Consider the following 18857-nt stretch of genomic DNA (forward strand, 5'->3'; position numbering starts at 1 on the left):
TATTGACATGTTGCTGTGATGACCACATACATTAACTGTTGTTACAGGGTTGTTGCAACATATGTCCTTTGAGGGATATGAAGTCTGTGACTACCATAGCTTTCTCCATCTACTGACTGCAATCCTCACACTACCTTCAGCAGTCGACAGCTAGATGCTCCATGAGTGACACATGCAACCATGGACACAACACTGCTCAGGCTGCAGATGACCCTGCAGATGGAGATTCCCCATCAACATGGAACTAACATGGCAAGTATTGAGACATGTACATCAGCCATATCCACACAAACACTGTGAAAGCAACATTACTCCAAATTCAGTATAGCGGCACTTACAAGCTGTAGTCAAGTCAGGCACATCCACTTCCCATTTGATGCACTGTTTCCACAGTGTATGTTGTTAGAGGTACACCGCAATCCATCTGGGATGCTGTTTGGCACACAACAGATCTAGTTCCTGTTCACAGTGGGTGACTAGGGCAAACACGACTGTGATGCTCCTGGGTATTGGACTGTGTTTCCATACAGTTGGTGATGATGTTACCACAGCTGTTTCACATGCAATCAGCTAGGGGAGGGTTGCAATTTGTGCAGAGGCCATCAACTGATCATGAGCTTTACTTACATTACACATGCTGCTGCCTAAGCAAAGCAGGTGTAGGTCTTCACGTCCACTTGAGAGGGTGTGGGGGACACAGACAGAGGCTAATACATGTCAAGGAGGTGTGGGAGGGTTAAACTGAGGCATGGTTGTGTCACACACCTAGCAGCACAGGGTATCAAATCCCTGACGACTATGTAGTGCTAGCACAGCAATTATTGGATGTGCCACATGGGTTACCTGTTGTGGAGCACTCAGAACATATATGTGATTGTGAGTGACATCTGCAACAGGGATCGAGTAGCTGTATGGTAGGTGACATACACGTGCCTGTTGGCATGAACAGGTGCCAGCGTCAACACATCCACACTCTCACAAGGGCACATACACAATGACACATGTGACAGGGGCAGGTGTACAACTCATCGATTGTGGGATTGCCACATCACATCACTGTGCAGGTATCCCATGCACCACACAGGTCATACGGGGGCTGTATGGGCGAAGAGTATGGGAAGGTGTCTGTCATCAGACAGCATGCTGCAGTATGCCCATGGAGGTTGTAGGGAGTGTGGATGTGAAAATCTGCAGCATGCAACACACACACAAACACACAGAGTGCCACTACTGACGTGCATGTGTGCATGTCTGCATAGGTGTGTGGTGTTTGACTGCACCAGATGGCTGTCCACAGCTAGGCGATAGGTGTACCTTGGCATCAGACCACATGATGATGGTCTGCATTGTGGCTCCGAGATGTAGTGTCTGCATTTGCCCACACAGGTGGGTATTGTATCCCCCATCCGGTCACCTGGGTGACTACTGTGTGTGGGCAATGCTGTGCATCGCTTGCCATGTCTGTGTTCCTTCGTCCATGACATGGACTGCATCTGGGATGTGCACAACTCCCACATGCATGTACATTGACATCTGGAACTGTACCTGGGGTGTCTGGCCCATGTTGTGAACACAGATTACCATCAGATGTGCTAGTCCTGCCCACCTGTGGCGGGAGCTGGTAATGGCCAGTAGTAGCTTTGCCCTGCACCTTCATGGTGTGCATGCTATCAGCATTCCTTGGTGTCAGTGGTGTCTGTCCATATGGGCATGTTATGTCCGTTGTGGGTCACGTGATGGCACCACAGGTGGTGCAGTTGTCCATTGGAGAAAATGGGGGAGGTGCACTGTCTGCACATATGTGCATATTTGACAGATGGAGTGGGTGGCATGCCCTCTGTGGCCCACCGCTGTCACTCCATAGTTCCCATTGGTAGCCCATGTGCAGCTTACTATTCACATATTGGCTATTACCTAGGCATGTGTGTATGTCACATGGAATGAGAGTGTGCTCTGGGTAATACTGGGGTTGCTAACTGTGATTGCCTGGCCTTGAATTCACATGTCTGGGTGTGGCTCTGCACCCCGGCCTCTCAGCCATATCACATGTGTTATCCCTGTACAGTAGACATTGTGATATATAGTATGGCCACCATATAAGAAAAAATGCAAAACCCACTCCACATTGGGCACAGGTGTCGCACAATCACAACCACCTCTACACAGTCTATGGGTTACAAACACACACACTTGTCATGTTTGGGAGTAGAACCCCTACCTAACTATTGTACGACACTACAGCACTACGCAGTTAGAGTATGCCCCATGGATATTACTGGGGTAGTCCTTGCTCAAAAGTTTATTTCACACTGACTAACATCAGCAGGATTGCCAAAGTTGTTGTTGTTGTGTGTTTCGGCTTTTCCCGGTTAGGGGTTGCCACAGTAGAACTCCGGTCCGCTAATGATTGGCAGTAGATTTTTGCGTGCCGAGTTGCCAGCCCTGACGCACAACCTTCAATGAAGATATGCCCATTCACGCATGCACGTCTCCACACAGAAGATGCTCTAGCTGAGAATTGAACTGGACAACATCTTGCTGTGAGGCGACAATGCTACCGAAGTGAAATGACTGCGAGATACTAGCCTAAAATGCATTGGTCCCTACACAGACAGTGATACACACAATACATCCTGAACTGCCCTGTGTGGGGATGGAACCCAACCACATGTCTAATTCACAATACAGCAATATGCAGTTACAGTATGCGCAATGAAGATTACTGGGCTACAGCTTTCCCAGGGGAGTATTTCTAGGTGGGTGACATCAGCAGCCTTGCCAAAGTTGGGTATGTGAAATGTACAGGGTGTGAGTAACCTAAAAGCATTGCTGTCAACACAGTCAGACATGCACGCATACACACACAGTTAGCAGGTCTGGGGCTAGAACTCCCACCCAACTCCTTAATCATACTATGGCCATATGATATTACAGGACGTGCTATGGAGATTACTCAGCTATGATCATCCCAGAGGTGTATTTCAAGTTGCGTGACATCAACAACCTTGCAAAAGGAGGGCATTCAACTTGTAAGGGGTGTGAGTAGCCTAAAAAGCATTGCTGTCTACACAGTCAGTGACAGACAGACATGCACACATACACACACACACAGACTAACTGCAGTATGCAGTTACAGCATGTGCTACGGAGATTACTGGGCTAGAGTTCTCCCAGGGGAGTATTTCTAGGTGGGTGACATCAGCAGCCTTGCCAAAGTTGGGTATGTGAAATATACGTGGTGTGAGTGTCCTAAAAGCATTGCTTTCTACACAGTCAGACATGCACTAATACACACACAGTTGGCAGGTCAGGGGATAGAACTACCATGTAACGCCTTAATCACACTATGGCCATACAATGTTACAGGACATGCTATGGAGATTACATGGCTGTGATTGTCCCAGAGGTGTATTTCAAGTTGCGTGACATCAGCAGCCTTGCCAAAGGAGGGTATTCGACATGTATGGGGTGTGAGTAGCCTAAAAAGCATTGCTCTCTACACAGTCAGTGACAGAGAGACATGCACACATACACACACACAGGCTCACACACGCACAGTTGCCGTGTCTGGGATTTGACTTCCTACCTAACTACATTATCATACTAGAGCAGTACACAGTTACAGCATGTATTACGGAGATTACTGAGCTGCAGCTCTCCCAGGGGAGTATTTCTAGGTGGGTGACATCAGCAGCCATGCCAAGGTTGGGTATGTGAAGTGTACAGGGTGTGGGTAACCTAAAAGAATTGCTGTTTACACAGTCAATGAGAGACAGACACACACACACTCACACAGTTGCCATGTTTGGGGTTAGAACTCTTACCTAACTATTCTATTACAGTACAGCAGTACACAGTTATGGGACGCACCACAGAGATAACTGGCTTGCAGCTCTCCCAAAGGTGTATTCCACATTGGATGACCTCAGCAGGCTTGTCAGGGTACCGCTACGGGACGGCCAGTGTGTGCATGGCCCATACACCATTTATGTAGGGGTGATATGCCACAGGTGGCCACACACGGGGTCATATGTCACAGGTGCATGTCTAGTGCAACTAGCTGACTATGTCCTTGTACAGCCATGTTGCACAGCTGGCACGTGGACCACATAGTCTGTGGTGCTGACAGGTACTGATCACTAGTAATTGCAGTGTGTGACATCTGCAACTGATGTGTTTGGGGCCCTTTGGCTGTGTGCTCTGTGGGACAGGTGTGGATGGCTCCTTGTCACGGTCACCCTCTTCCACACATCTATATCCATCTACCTTTGGCATATTATGGTGTGTTGTCCTTACATATATGTCTGTATTCCTATCCACTGTGTGTGCAAAGCATGAGTAGTGCATACTGACATGTGTCTGTAGTAACTATTGCAACCGCTGGATATGTCTGGTCCACTGGTGTTTGCATACATGGCCTTCATGTGTTGTGAGCATGCCCAGTATGACCTTTCAGTATGCTGATGACTGACATTGCCTTCATTTCTCTAAGTGTGTGAGCTTGCCTAGTAAGACCATCTGTTATGCATGTGTGGAGCATGTCCGGTGGTTTTTACTGCACAGCTGACCTTTGTGTTGTACACCAACAGGTAGCAACAGGTAGCATGCTGTGTCTGCAGGGTATCCACCGATCATTTGGCATTGACTGTTGCAACATGTCTGCATAGCAAGGGGTACACCTGACTATTTCTATGTTTCTACACAGGATTGGGGGGGTGCACCTGACAGTTACTATATTTCTATGTGAGATGGGGGGGCACACTTGACAGTTGTACACATTTGCTAGGACTGTACTGGTATGTCTTGTAGTCCAATTCTGTCAGTAGTCTTACCCATCATGCTGGCTACGCCATACTGGTGTACCTCCGTTCTTATCTTTTGATTGCATGCACATTAGTTTCTGACTTCCTAGCTGTCACAGCTGACATCCCACTACCTGGCCTGCTGTGGTCTGTCCATGTAGGCCTGGGTGGGGGGTCAGCCATACCCCTCATTCAGAGACCATAGTAAGGCATTTGTTTGTGTTTGTATACACCTGTCCTGCTGGCTGTGACTGTTGTTGGGTATGTGACCCCCCCCCGACTGGCATGTGTGAGTCACTTATCCTGTGGGTGTCCCAGTACACTGCCGGTGGTGCTGTAGGGCTGCCTATGTCGGATGCACGTAGTACACTGCCTACGCATGGTTAGGCACAGGTAGTGTAATGTTTGACATCCCTTTTACTGTATGTGAGTGTCAGAGAGAGGTGCTATTCCCTGGGTCTCTATTCCCTAGGTCCCTCCCGTGTCAGTGTATGTTCTATGCATTGCCTCTTTGCCAGGGCCAGGGCATACTGGGCATGCCTCCTTCTGCCTACTGGGGCAGGCTCAGGTTTTTCCTCCTCCAAGTCGCTCTGTGCCTGTGCAGGCCTTGGCATTGGTGGGGGGCTATATGGCCCTGCCCCTTGCTGCTCCTGCTGCAGCTGTTTATGCAGGATCATATTGCGTGGTATGGCACATACAAGGACAATTTGGGTACATGTAGTTGGTGAGTACTGCAAGGCTCCACCGGATGTGTCCAGGCACCAGAACCATGACTTGAGCATCCCAAACACACGCTGTATTATGATTCTTGTTTGTGAGTGTGCCTCATTATGGGGTGTGTGTGCATTTCTGATGGGTGTCATCAGCCACGGCTCCAGTGTGTATCCAGCATCCCCCACTAGATGACCATGTGGGATGTCCCCATTGGCAAATTTGGATGGCGCAGTGGTGCAGCAGTAGCATTGTCACCTCACAGCAAGAGGTTCTCTTGTTCAATTCTTGGCTGGGGTTCCTTCTGTGTGGAGTCTGCATGTCCTCCCTTCGGTTTCCTCCCACATTACAAAGACATTCATCTGGAGTGTTTCTTTCTGGACCTCCGCTGAAAATTGGCTTTGTTCCAAGTCAGACGTACCCGGTTAACAAATGTTAAATAAAATAATAAATAAAAATTTTTGGTACAGCTGTGTCAGATGCTAGATGTGGGAATCATGATAACTTCCAGAGCAGCCAGCACACACATTCAGTATTATCGCACACGACCTGGCAGTTGATGGAGGGAAATCCCTTGTGGTTGATGTAGACCCTACCCTGCTCACTGGGTGGTGCTTTAATGTCTATGTGTACAGTCTATTACACCCATTACCTCAGGGTATTCCGCTATTTGGTGGAAGAGATTCATATTGCTGGCCAACGCCTCATGGGTGAGGGGGAGATATATGTGCTCACTGACATGTGCTGCCATGGCATCCAAGAACTGGTGGAGTACCCTGGATGCTGATGCCTGTGAGATCCCCATCATATCCCCAGTTGGCTTTTGGAAGGTACCTGCAGCTAGTATTCTTACGCCTACACATACCTTCATTTCCACTGGGATAGGTTTTTCTCTGTTAGTTCTGTGTGTCAGGCATGGCTGGCACAGCTCAACAATCTGCTGTAGGAGGTCCCTGTCCACCCTATAGTGCTCCACTATCTCCAGCAAATGTAGACTTGGTAGGTCATCCTGGGTCTGTACACTCTTCTCCATCTCCTCACTGTGGGCTGGTCAGCAGCATTCCCATCCTCGCCACCCTCAGCCTCTTCCACAAGTTGCATCATAGCTATTGCAACCCCTAACATTTTGCTGTTTTGAGTGTTAAAAGTTTCCCGCTTGTTTACCCCGGTGGCGTAGGGTGTGGGAAAAACCAGAGGGGTAGGTGTTTGCATAGTTTATAGTGGAGTTCTGGGCTGGGCTGGTCTACTGCCTGTTTAATTGGCTGGTTCCGATCCATTTCACCTGGCAGCGAACCTAGTACCCCTTGATTAAATTCCTACTGTTGCTTTCCCTTCCCATTGCCCTTCTGATTCATCCCGGGGGCACTCAGCACAATCGGTGTACTGCAATGTGCACACTGCTGCTATTTCCTGGCTTCACTTCCTTCATCTTCCTGTAGATCCTGTTGCACGGTGCGCACACCCGCTTACACTTTGTCATACATGCTGGGCAGGTTTAGACACACCTCCTGGCTTTGCTGTGCTGTGCTAAGCTGGATGCACCCCCGAATCACAGGGCTCCAATCCGCCGACAGTATGCCTGACACTCCCACACAGGTATTCATACTCATACACTGTTGGGATCTGCCTCACATGCTGGGGAAAACCGGGATTCATTATCCTTCCTCTCATTTGCCTAATATTGCCTGCTAATGCATAGTTACATGTGTCACACTGTGCCTCCCTCCTTAGCAACCACTACTCACTGGCCAGGTGGTCTTTGGCCTGCCATTGACTTGCATGGCAGAATACTGATTTTAGTTAGACTGTTTGTTTTAGGTTTATTTTCTTATTTCCCCACCGGTCCCGTTTGCGCACCCCTGCCCTGTGCTTCAACATCCATGATCGGCGGACAATTCATAAAAGTTGTATTTTGTACATTTGGCATTGTTTGCAATGCCAATGGCCTTCTACTTGGCCATTGGTATTCTTCCTCCATGATATGCAGCTTTTATTTGGAGCTGTCATAGCTCCGTTTTGGAGTTTGCAGTACCATACTTGGTTACTAACCGAGTACATTTCTGCATATTACACTAGTCCTGCATGCCCTGATTCCTGCTTCCTGGATGGCAGATTTACCTCCTTTGCATGGCTTTCACCTGCAAATGGGGTGATTTGCATATGGGGGCTGGGGACGTGCAGCACTTGTGCTATAGAGCTCGCGCACGTCAGACGTGTATGTACATGGATTGCTCGGCAGCCATATTGGCAATATTTCATCCTACACTAATCATGCATGCCGTGCAAGCTTTTGAGAATCCGGGGGTTGATTTTAAATTGCAATGTATTTTGCCTTAATGGCAAGCTTTTATCGGCAGACAAGAGGTGTAGCTATGGGGTCAACAGTTGCCCCCATATTTTCCAACTTAATGTTGATTTAATGAGGAAAAAATAAGCCAGTTATCAATCTGGATACTGTCAGTACTGACAATTTACTTATTATATGATAGTGAAGGAAATACATTTAAACAGTTTATTAAGAATGTTAAATAAGCCCACCATATTTTTGGAAATTGTAGCCAGTTGGTCTACTAATAACATTTATTTCTTACATGTTAACTTGTAAATTTTAGTGGACGAAAGTAATTTAAAGACTGGTATTTACTATAAACCATAGTTCAGTATAACCTACCTTCATGTGAGTGGTAGTCACCAAAAATTCATTAAAGAGAATATGATCAAGAGACAAGAAATATAGGTGTTTACGCTGACATCTGATGATATAAACTTTGATGAAGCACTGGAAATCCCTAAATATATATCAAAGGGTGGGGGGTACAGTGAAGGCACCATACTGAGGTTATCTGATTTTGCATAAGATTAAAAAGAAAAATACAATGTGCCTGCTATAAAAAATCAGATAATATATTAACGAAAGGGCATAGCAATGCTGCTTATTTCATCAGTGTAGCATTTGTTCTTTATATTCCTTTTGATTAAAATACTATTAAACAAGCCATCAGAAGCAACTAAAAATGTATAAAACACACACACAGGTAGATCACCTGGCAATGTTCCCAGTTCCAAAAAAATCTTAACACTTATGCTTTTAGGCTTTGTAAATACTGTTGCTAAATGTCCAACAGCCATTGTATAGTCATTCACAACATTGATAAAAATTTTGATGTGACTTTCACTTTGATTGTAATTCAACTTATGTAGTTTATTTAGGTTCACATGAGACCTGCCCTGCATTTTCCGTAAGAAAAAATACAAGACTAAATTAGAGAAAAAAAAACATGAATATCAGTGCGGTATTACAAATAATGCACTATGCAGGCATTCTGCAAGTGTCAATTCATTCATTTATTTATTTATTTATTTATTTATTTTTGTGTTGGGTTTTGTATATAATGGCAAAAAGGGCAGGCTTTGCCACCTTATTATGGGTAGGAGAAGTGTTATAGTAGTTAAAAAGTTAAAATTGAAAGCCAATTTTACTCCAAATTTATAAAATACTGTCATTATAAAATGTATTTTGAAACAGAGAATTTCAAACATCTGATGGTCTGAATCATGTATTTAAATGTTTTAGCACTGGAGAATGATTTGTTCTGATGAAGTCTTTTATTGAACATAGATGACAGTGTTTAGTCATGTTTGTTTCAGTTGTTTTGATTCCTTCATTCTCCTACAAATTTCATTAGAAGATGAAGTCAAACCAGTTGTTTATTTCTTTTGCTCCTGGTAAGGAAGCTTTTGTGGTTTTCAAACAGTCTGTTGACATGGAATGGCATTTTTAAAAAGCTCTTGCCCAGTGCGGTAGCAGAACATTCCACCATGGTTATTTGATGAACTGGCTTCATCTAGTATGCATTTCATCATTTCATGAATATGTCCGTGGTGGACATTTGTGCTGCAGTCACCTGTTTTTGGCTGCATACCTATATCTAGCACCATAGTTTTAACTTCCCCTGCAGCACCGTATGTTCTTTTTTGTGAGGGAGAGAGCTGTCTTTCAGACTACCTTGCCCCTGAAGTTTGGTTTCTTGCTTTTTGACTCCTTCTGCTCCTTTTGGGGTTTTGGGGCCCTGCTGGGGATCTGACTAGTATGATCTACCCCAGATCTACTTGACCTACTTGATCATTCTGCCAAAACCCGAAGTAGTTCCCTCCCACTACAAAAGCACCTTAGAACTGAACTGTGTGCAACAGTAACAGTTCACAGATACTTACCAAGTATATTCCCATAAGTTATGTAGTTATTAGTGAAGAAAAGGGACAAACTTGTTGATCTAGATGTCCTGTAATGGCACATGTGCAGTAATGACCCTTATGGTACTTCACAAATCACCATCCTTTCATCTGTATGGACACCATTTACTATTTATTATGGTTAACTGTGTCCCACTGTCTAGGGAATTTTTTACCCATGCTACCATCCTAGGATTCACCCCAAATCTTTCTAACTTGCTTACTGACCCATTGCATTACACCATGTAAAAATGCCTTTCTGAACCATAAGTAGGTAGTGGCAGTTCCCACAGCTCTGTTCAGCTTTTGCACTCTGCTTAACCTGTCAAATGGTTCTCTTATACGTCTCTGCCATGCCCTTTTTGTTGTGTATTAATGTTAACATTGGTTTAGTTTCCCAATGGCTTATAGATATATTAAAATTGTTTCCTTCAACACTAATTCCATAATTTTCATTGCAACATACTCAAACTGATAAATTAGTGCTAGATCCGTATCACTGTTTTCATCCCACTCTTGCAAAAAGAAAACTCACCTACCTTCTTCAGTCTTGAGGAACTTTATCTTCCTCCTCCAATGATTTAGTCTCATTCTTTAATTAGTTCTTGATTCAAAGTTTAATTTTATCAATCCGTATTCCCTTCTGTACATTTAGCTTTTCAAGTTCTTTCATAATGTTTTCATCTGTAAATGTAGTGGGATTAACCATGTTATCCCAGATTCCTCCGTTAGCAGGGCTCATTGAGTCTCCTTTCTTTTATTATGTAAATGTTAAGCAACCCTGTTTTTTTTTAAATAAATACCTTTTGTCCCTTGCATTCCTTTTTTTACTTAATTTTATTGTCCTTTCCTTAGATGTTCTTTGCTCTCTTATCCGTATATAAGACGGTTTTATCCTGCTCATGAACTAATTGTTCTTTCACTGGCTTTATTTTCTTAGTAAGTTTTTAACCACATATGCCCAATTGGCACAAATGCCATTTTGTAGATGCAATGTGTGAGTGATGTCCTGTTAAATGACTTTTGTAAACTGTGGTCTTCTGACAGCTGAAACTAATGTCAGAAATCAAGTAAAAATTAAAGGATAAAGTTTATTAGTAGACCATAGCCTTAGGTTAACTATAGATAAACAAAATGTAGTCTTGCAAAATGGAATCATGTTGCCCCACCAGAATGCCAAAGCTGTGAAAGTAGCTCACTGAAAGGTACTTTTAGCACACCTCAAAGCAGTTTGCTTTTGCAGAGGGGCAAACACCCTGTATCTTTAACCCCAAGATGGGAAGAACCCTCACACCACATGTACATATATATACCAACTCACTGGGGGCACAACAGTGGGGTAAAGGACAAACTCTAAAGGTGCTGAAAGTTGCTTTCAGTGAAATTACTAGAATACTGTGGTAAGCCTGTGGACCAAAAGGTCAAATGTTACTGCAGCACATTCTGCAGATAAATGACATGCAAGAAGCGCTTTCTTGAAGGAGCAGGGCAGGTCCACTCTCCAAGAGCACATTTTAAAAAAAATAAAGCATGCACACTATACCACAGTGGCCTATTTGCAGTTGTAAAGCTTTACAACTGAACCTACAGAGCTTCACACATATAGTGCATAACCTGCTTGCCTCTCCCAGGGGGTGGGGATGGTTACAAGTGTTTGGGGAGCACATGTGGCAGTGAGAATTATCTAGTGGTATGTAGGAAAAGCACTTCCTATGCTTGAGAGAAGAGGGTTGGGCTGCCTGATGGTAATGTCCCTTATGGAAGACATGGACAACCAGAGGAGACAGACTTGCATTTCCCCCTTTGGCTCAGCAAGCTGATCGTTCAAGGTGAAGGTAGGGATAAAAGAAGAAAACCCTTGAACCACACCATTGGCTGTCTAAACGATGACCAATCTTGGTCATACCTCACCCCTGTAATGGAATAATGACTGCACCAACTGCCTTATAGGGACTGATGGTTAAAAAGCAGTGTGGGGCAAAAAGTGCTAAAAAAAAAAGCAGACCCTTTCATATGTGACAAAACAAAACCCAACCAAAGTAGTGGCTGCTAGTCCAAACTTTCACTAAAGCATACCTGTCATTTCAAGGGAATACTGTGGTAAACCAGCAGACCAAAAGATCACGGGCAACATTACCACAGCACACAAACGGCAGTTGCAGATAGATGACTTGGAAAAAAGCCATTTCAGATTTTCTCAGATGAGCAGGATGGCTGCCTTTTTTTTTTTTTTTTTTTTATGTTAGCGCCCCTACCTTTTAACTGCCCCTGATATTGCAGAATATCGGATATTTCATCTTATGTTGTGCCATGTCCCTCATAAATGTTTCACCTTTCCGGTAACTTGCTGAGCATTACAATAAGTTACTAATGCCCAAATGCATTCAGGTGCAGTACCTATATGTTCTAATCATTGTGCATGTGACAGAGGAGTATGTGGAAACTGTCCATGACAGTTACTGTTTGCTTCACCAACCCATCCTACATTGCTTTTAGGTTTGTGTAGATGATGAATGTATGACCATTCTATCTCCAAGGTTGCATTTAAAACAAACAAAAAAAAACAAAAAAAAAAACATGCACAATATTCTGCAGAGGTCAGTAGGTTCAGTCATAAAGCAGTTTTTTTTTTTTTAAATTGCACCCTAGGTGAGTGGGCCTAACCTGCTGCTGCAAGAAAAGCTGGAATGGAGTTCTTGTAAGTCATGTATCTACAGCTGTGTCTGCAGTGTGCTGTGGTAACGTTGCCTGTGACCTTTTGGTCCACAGACTTACCACAGTATTCCCATTCCAGGTCTTGACCAAATGGGACAAAGTATAACTTTATTATTCCTGCTGTAATTAGTGGTGCAGCAGTGATATCATCCAGAATAATATTATCATAGGTTTTCAGATTCTACATATTTTTGTTTTCCTTAGAGCATAACTTGGAATCATGAAATCTGTGAAAAGAACCATAAAGCAGCTTGTGCTGTATAACCTGGACTCCCAAGGACTGAAATATATAGTGTAAGCACCATGAGCCTTAAATTAAAAATTACTTGTCACTGGAGACATACAGGAAGACCCCCTTACACATTCTAATTGTGTATGAAATGTAAGCCCACCTTCCCTTGTTTGTCACAATAGCATCCTGATTATATCTACGTTGTTTCCCATTCCACTTTTAATCCTATAAGCTACCAGTCATGTCAAGTGTACACCCCCACCTCATTTTTCCTTTAATAATGCAATTAAATGTTTAAGCTACCACCTCCCATCTCCTTTAATAATAAAAGGTAATATTTGTACAACGTCTCTTGTCGTAGACCCCAATTTCTGTTCCATACTTGTGTCCAAGGGGACAGAATTTTCAGTGTTGTAGTGAGACATGTAGTTATACTGTACCTACTACAGTGCAGTCAAGTGATCCATGAATTAGCTACATAGGTAGATTGTTATCTGACGATTTGCATTTCACTTAGCTCTTACGCAGCATACACTCAAGTGTGCATTTGTTGAAGCGTCAGAAGAACCAAACTACAAGCAGTAGCAGGATAATACAACAGAGTCACCTGGAGTTGCACCAAGCATCCTCAATGCCACTCAGGTGTATTATAAAGCAGGACAATCTGTCCTGTACAGAAAAGGTGCTACACAGCAGTTGAGACCACACCTGTGTGCTGTACTCCATAATGTCGTTGTATATAACTGGCCAAATTTGCATAGCTTTTAATAAATCAGGAGCAGAGCTTACCATGGTGCAATGGAATGCTGCTTATAAGCATTTTGCTGTACTAACTAGCCCTTTTTCTTTTGCATAATACAGCATAGGCCAAGTATGTCATTTTGCACTATGCAGTCGACAAAGAGCAATACATGGACAATTTAGTTGTATTGGTCTTACTGCATCCAGCTATTCCTTTTATAAATACCAGGCCTTAGCTATTTAAAATTATGTTGAAGAAAAAATAAAAATACTAACATGAAAAAGTAGCCACGTGTATTTATGTGCATGTGTGTGTGTGTGTGTGTGTGTGTGTGTGTGTGTGTGTGTGTGTGTGTGTGTGTGTGTGAGTGTATGTCTGTGTGTGTGTGTATTTACATGTGTAAACTGATAGTTCCAAATTGTCTTAAGGATCCATGTAATTACTAAAATAAAAAAAATGGCCACTAATAAGCTCACTGGAATATCAGGGAATACATAGACATATCTTTATATCTTGCTTTTTACATTATGATGTACTATAAAATGGCTGTCACAGTAGTACAAGGGTAGTTCAGTTCCCTGCTGAGATGCCTTCTCTGCACAGTCTGCTTTGTCCTCCTTTTGTCCATGTAACTTTTTGTCAGGGGCAGTGGTTTCTTCACACATTCTAATGACGTGCTGGGTTTTCTTCTCTGTTTTTCTCTTGCTGCCTACCGATCATCACCCCCCCCCCAATCAATTGGGCCATTCATTCACCACCACTGGGGTGTGGGTCAACCAGAGGAGGCCATCATTTAGGAAGCCATCAGGGATGGTTTGAGTTTGACTATTTTTTGTTATGCTGTACCACCCATTCCACTGCTTGGATCACAAGGGAAGGGGGCAGGCACTGGGCTGACCATACTGGGCACCACTCAGTTCTGCAAGGGGCATTGACAGCATTAGGAGAGGCTCAGTATGATGGACTATGTGATCTTATGGTCCAGAACTATAAAATAATGCATAGGTGATGGTTTAGTTGTTCCCTATCAGAGAAATCACACCACCCAGGGTGCTCACCGAGTTCCTGCACCCAACCCTCCCCCTATGACAGACAAGACGACATGCCTTCATTTCTCTCCCTGCTGTTTCATAGGTTCATATGTAGGTACTAGGCTATTGGCCCTGGGGCCTATATAAGCTTAGCCAAAAAGATTCCCTGGCTTTCACCACCCAGGAAAATTATTTTCCTGTGCCCCTGTCAAGCAGTGCAGCAGAAGTGATCCCCGGGTTGAATTTCCCATCCAGTCGTCAATATTTTTCTTAAAGAGGGCCAATAAGGAGCTTTGCTTGATATGAATGGTTAGTTTATTCCAGGGTATGGGAAGTCTCTGGGACAGGAATCTATCCCTCCAGCATGTTCTGTTTATTGTGGTGACAAGGTTTAGGTCCCTGGAGCATGTGGTTCAGAGAGATTAGGATTTCTTTAAATGTGGCATGTCCAGCAGCTCTGGGTTTGACATAGTTTTGTATGTTAGGCAGAGATCGCCTCTGAGTAGGAGATATGCGACGGAGTAGAGCTGGAGTTTTTTTAAGATGGTCTGCGTATGGCATCTGTTTGATTGAAGCCGGTAATCCTCATAGTGAGGTATTTCTATGGCCTTTCTAATTGTTGTAGGTGTCTTGTGAGATACATGACAAATGGGGCATTGTACTCTATAATGGGTCTGATGAGGGATGAGTAGAGAGAAACAATGACCTCCTTTTTTCTAGAAGAGAACCCTTTTGTGATGAGGTGTGCAATGTAGAAGGATTTTCCTGACTACTGTGGCGATGTGGTTATCATAGGAGAGACTACTGTCCACCTGTGTCCCGAGGTCTGTTAATACACTTTCAGTGTTTAGTGAGCTACTGCCTATGTGGTAGTTCATGGGTACCAAGTTTTTCCCAAAAGGGATGACAATGCACTTCTTGGTATTGAGCTTGAGGCCAAGCATCTGTCTCTGTGGGGCCCTTTTGTAGAATGTCTGCATCATTAGGTGATTCTATTATGGCTCCCAGTTTGGAGCCATCTGTGAACTTTGTTAGCCAAAGACCTTCTGTGTTGGCCTATACTTCAGAGAAGTAGATACTGAACAGGAGAGGACCCAGGACCAAACCCTGTGGTACTCCACTTGTCACTGGTCTGAAGTCAGACTTGGAGTCGGCTACTTTTACTGTGTGGGTTCTGTCAGTGAGCCAGATGGCCACACATCTTGTGACATAGGGATTTATGCCCAGTTTAGTGAGTTTATCTATAATTCCACAGTGAGGGGTGGTATCAAAAGCCTTGGCGAGGTCAAGATAGGCTGTGTGCACTACCATGCCCTCATCTACGGCTCTAGTAACTGCTTCAAAGAAGTTAGTCAGGTTTAGTAAACATAATCTACCTTTTACAAACCCAAACTGAGTGTGGTCCAGGGTTTGGAGGTTACCTATGTCTTTGTTTATAAGCTCCAAGATGATACATTCCATGGCCTTGCAGACCAGGTTTGTCAGGCTAATGGGGTGGTAGTTTCCAGGGTCAGTGCTGGTACCCCCTTTATGGAGTGGGATAACCATCGCTGTGTGCCATTCAGTAGGCACATAGGCTAAGGTGAGGCTATGATTGAACATGGTACTTAGGTGGGGTGCCAGTTTGTTCTGTAGTTCGTGCAGTATGCAGCCTGGGATGTTGTCTGATCCCATAGATGCTGTGTTCTTGGCTTTGAAGAGTGTGGTCTTTAATTGTTCATCCATGATTACAGGGGCTTTGCATTCTTCTGGTATTAAGATGGGCCCTTTGGAGGGTGAGAGGGGGTAAAGTTAGTACTGAACCTACCTGCTAGAATGTTGGCAATATCAGTTGGTTCTGTATATTTAGTGCCATTGTGCTGTAGCTCAGAGCAAATCTGAGTGTTGCCATTGAGATTCTTGACATAGCTGTAGAATGCTTTGTGGTTGTCTTTGGAATCAGTGGTGATTTTATTTTCATAACTGGCTTTGGAGGATTTTATGAGGGATCTCAGCTTCATGCTGAGGCTGACCAGGGAGTTCCTCCAATCTTAGGATTTTACTCATTTTTGCAACAGCTTCTTCCTTCTGTTGTAAAGTTTGTTTATGGCAGGCGACCACCAGATTGGCTTTCTTTTTTTGGAGGATAACGTCTTGGTTCGGTTGGGGATGGCACAATCCATGCACTCTTGTATGTGCTTATACAGTGCATTTGTGTAAGATTCAGCAGTCATACCTCTATTTTCCATCTGCATGGGTGTCATGAAGTTTACCACTTGTGTCTTAAGGTGCATGAAGCTGGCTTTGGAGTAGTTTTTGATGGTGGTTTCCTTAATGAGGGGGTGGAGATGGGATATGGATGTCTAGGGTGATTAGCTTGTGGTCGGATCTGACCAGTGAGGAATTGACCTCTGGTGTGGAACACTGGTTACCCATATTGGTAATGACCAGGTCCAGGATATTGCTGCCCCTGGTGGGGGTGTGGAAAAGCTGGTCCAAGGCATTGGAATTTATGAATTCCAGAAAATGTTGAGCAAATGAGTTGGTACATGAGTAGTTTTCCCAGTTGATGGTGGGGTAGTTGAAATTGCCCATAATTAAGGTATTGGGTTGTACCTTAATATTTTCCAGTATCTTAAGAAATGAAGAGTGGGAATCCTGGGGGCATGGAGGGAGAGCTGTAACAAGTTACGACCTGGATTGCAGTCTTGCTCAGTATTAGTTGCACTTGGATAATTTCAGATGCATTATGTTGAGCAACTAGCTTGGAGGTGTGGATATCCTTAATGAATATGGAGACCCCTCCGCCTTTAGTCTTTCGGTCCGGGTTAGGTGGCCGAAAGGTGTGGTATGAATTATAGCCTGGTAATGCAAGGGTGCACTCTGAAGCCCTGAACCAGGTTTCTGTCACTGCACAGATGTTGATGTTCCCCATTTTAAGGGGTGTCTCGAGTGAGTGCATTTTGAGGTTTAGACTTCTAGCAATGAGTAGCATTACCCTCAGAGTTTGCTTCCTTGTACCAGTTATGATGGTGAATTTAGCATTTGAACCTTGCCTAAAAAGGCACTATAGGGGTGGCAAGGGCCTTAGCTAGTATCCGGAATCCCAGGGGTGACAGGTGCAGGCCATCTCTGGCAAAGCATCATGGTCTGTCGACCATATCGTCCCAGGCAGACGGATACTGGATACCCTTAGAATGATGCCAGAAGCTTAGCCAATTGTTGAAGTCAGTCATTTTGTCCTTGTACTGTGGTATCATTCTGGGCAATCTCAGGATGCTACTCAGGGCTAGGGTCATACCTGCCTGGGCTACAAGATCCGAGAGCTCCTCCATGTCTCTTTTCATGGTTGCTTAAATGCTGGGGAAACTAATTAAATCCCATTCACCTGGGTCACAGTCAGGGTGTGATCCCACTGCACAATGGAGGCAGAGTAAAGACATGCTGCTAGGGAAATTGGAAGTCGTCTATACTGCCAGCATACGTGCATTTGATGTGTGAAAGAGTCTGCATCCTGCAATGGACTGGCTTCACATAGTTCTGTTCTATGCCTTTTGAGTGGAGTGCTGCAATAGGCTGTAGCATGGCCATGGATATCAGAAAAAGAATGTATGTATGTTCTGTAAAATTCAAGACACATCAGAATTTTGACAAGGGGACTTCTAGAATAGCAATTTTAAACTGGTGATGTCAAACTCCCAGGAGAGACCTGAATCTGTGTCAGAGGAGATCCAAGCAAGTTCCAAATGTTGTTTACTTAAATTTAACAATGTGGTATTTTCTGTGAGATCAGTCATAACACTCAATGACTGCAAATACTGTCAAAAAATTTCTAAGCCAAATGCTGGTTATTTTAAGTATGTATTATGTGTGGTGTTTGGGGGATGAGAGTTAGTATTTTTATATATAATATCTATAAATAAATATATATATATATATATATATATATATATATATATACACACACACACACGCACATGCACACACACAACAGCCTGTACCATTGTTTTGCTATGTAAGGACATATGAAGGACTTTTCTTTGTGTTTTAGAAAAATCTCTCTATAATGGAACACAAGAAATGCTAGTCTTAAAGTATAGAATAAATTAGTTATTAACAGTCCAAGGCTCAAATGAATAACAGCAATTCTGTAATGACAAATTCTTTGCATGTACTTGTGTAAGACAAGTTTCCTGTTTACTATAATAAAGTTATGCAAATGGTGTCAAAGATTATTTCATTTACTAAAGGCAAATTTTCATTTCGTAGTTTGGCATGGGGTACAGTGCTCAAGAAAAGTCATGTACTGTTCAGAACATCTGCATTATTTTTAATGCATTATATTGCAAGTTTTCAGTAAGTCATAAATGTAACATTTCATTAGTGAAGTTCACATTAACAAATAAAAAGCT

General features: G+C 43.6%; 1 protein-coding gene across 1 annotated transcript in view; it reads left to right on the forward strand.

Annotated features, from left to right (window-relative positions):
• The window catches only part of LOC122804857 (solute carrier family 15 member 2-like), a 1359362-nt gene that overhangs the window by 676701 nt on the left and 663804 nt on the right, over window positions 1–18857 (forward strand). The window lies entirely within an intron of this gene.

The sequence above is a fragment of the Protopterus annectens genome, chromosome 6.part0 (genome assembly GCF_019279795.1).
Source record: "Protopterus annectens isolate FY-2018-M chromosome 6.part0, PAN1.0, whole genome shotgun sequence".
Lineage (NCBI taxonomy): Eukaryota > Metazoa > Chordata > Ceratodontiformes > Protopteridae > Protopterus > Protopterus annectens.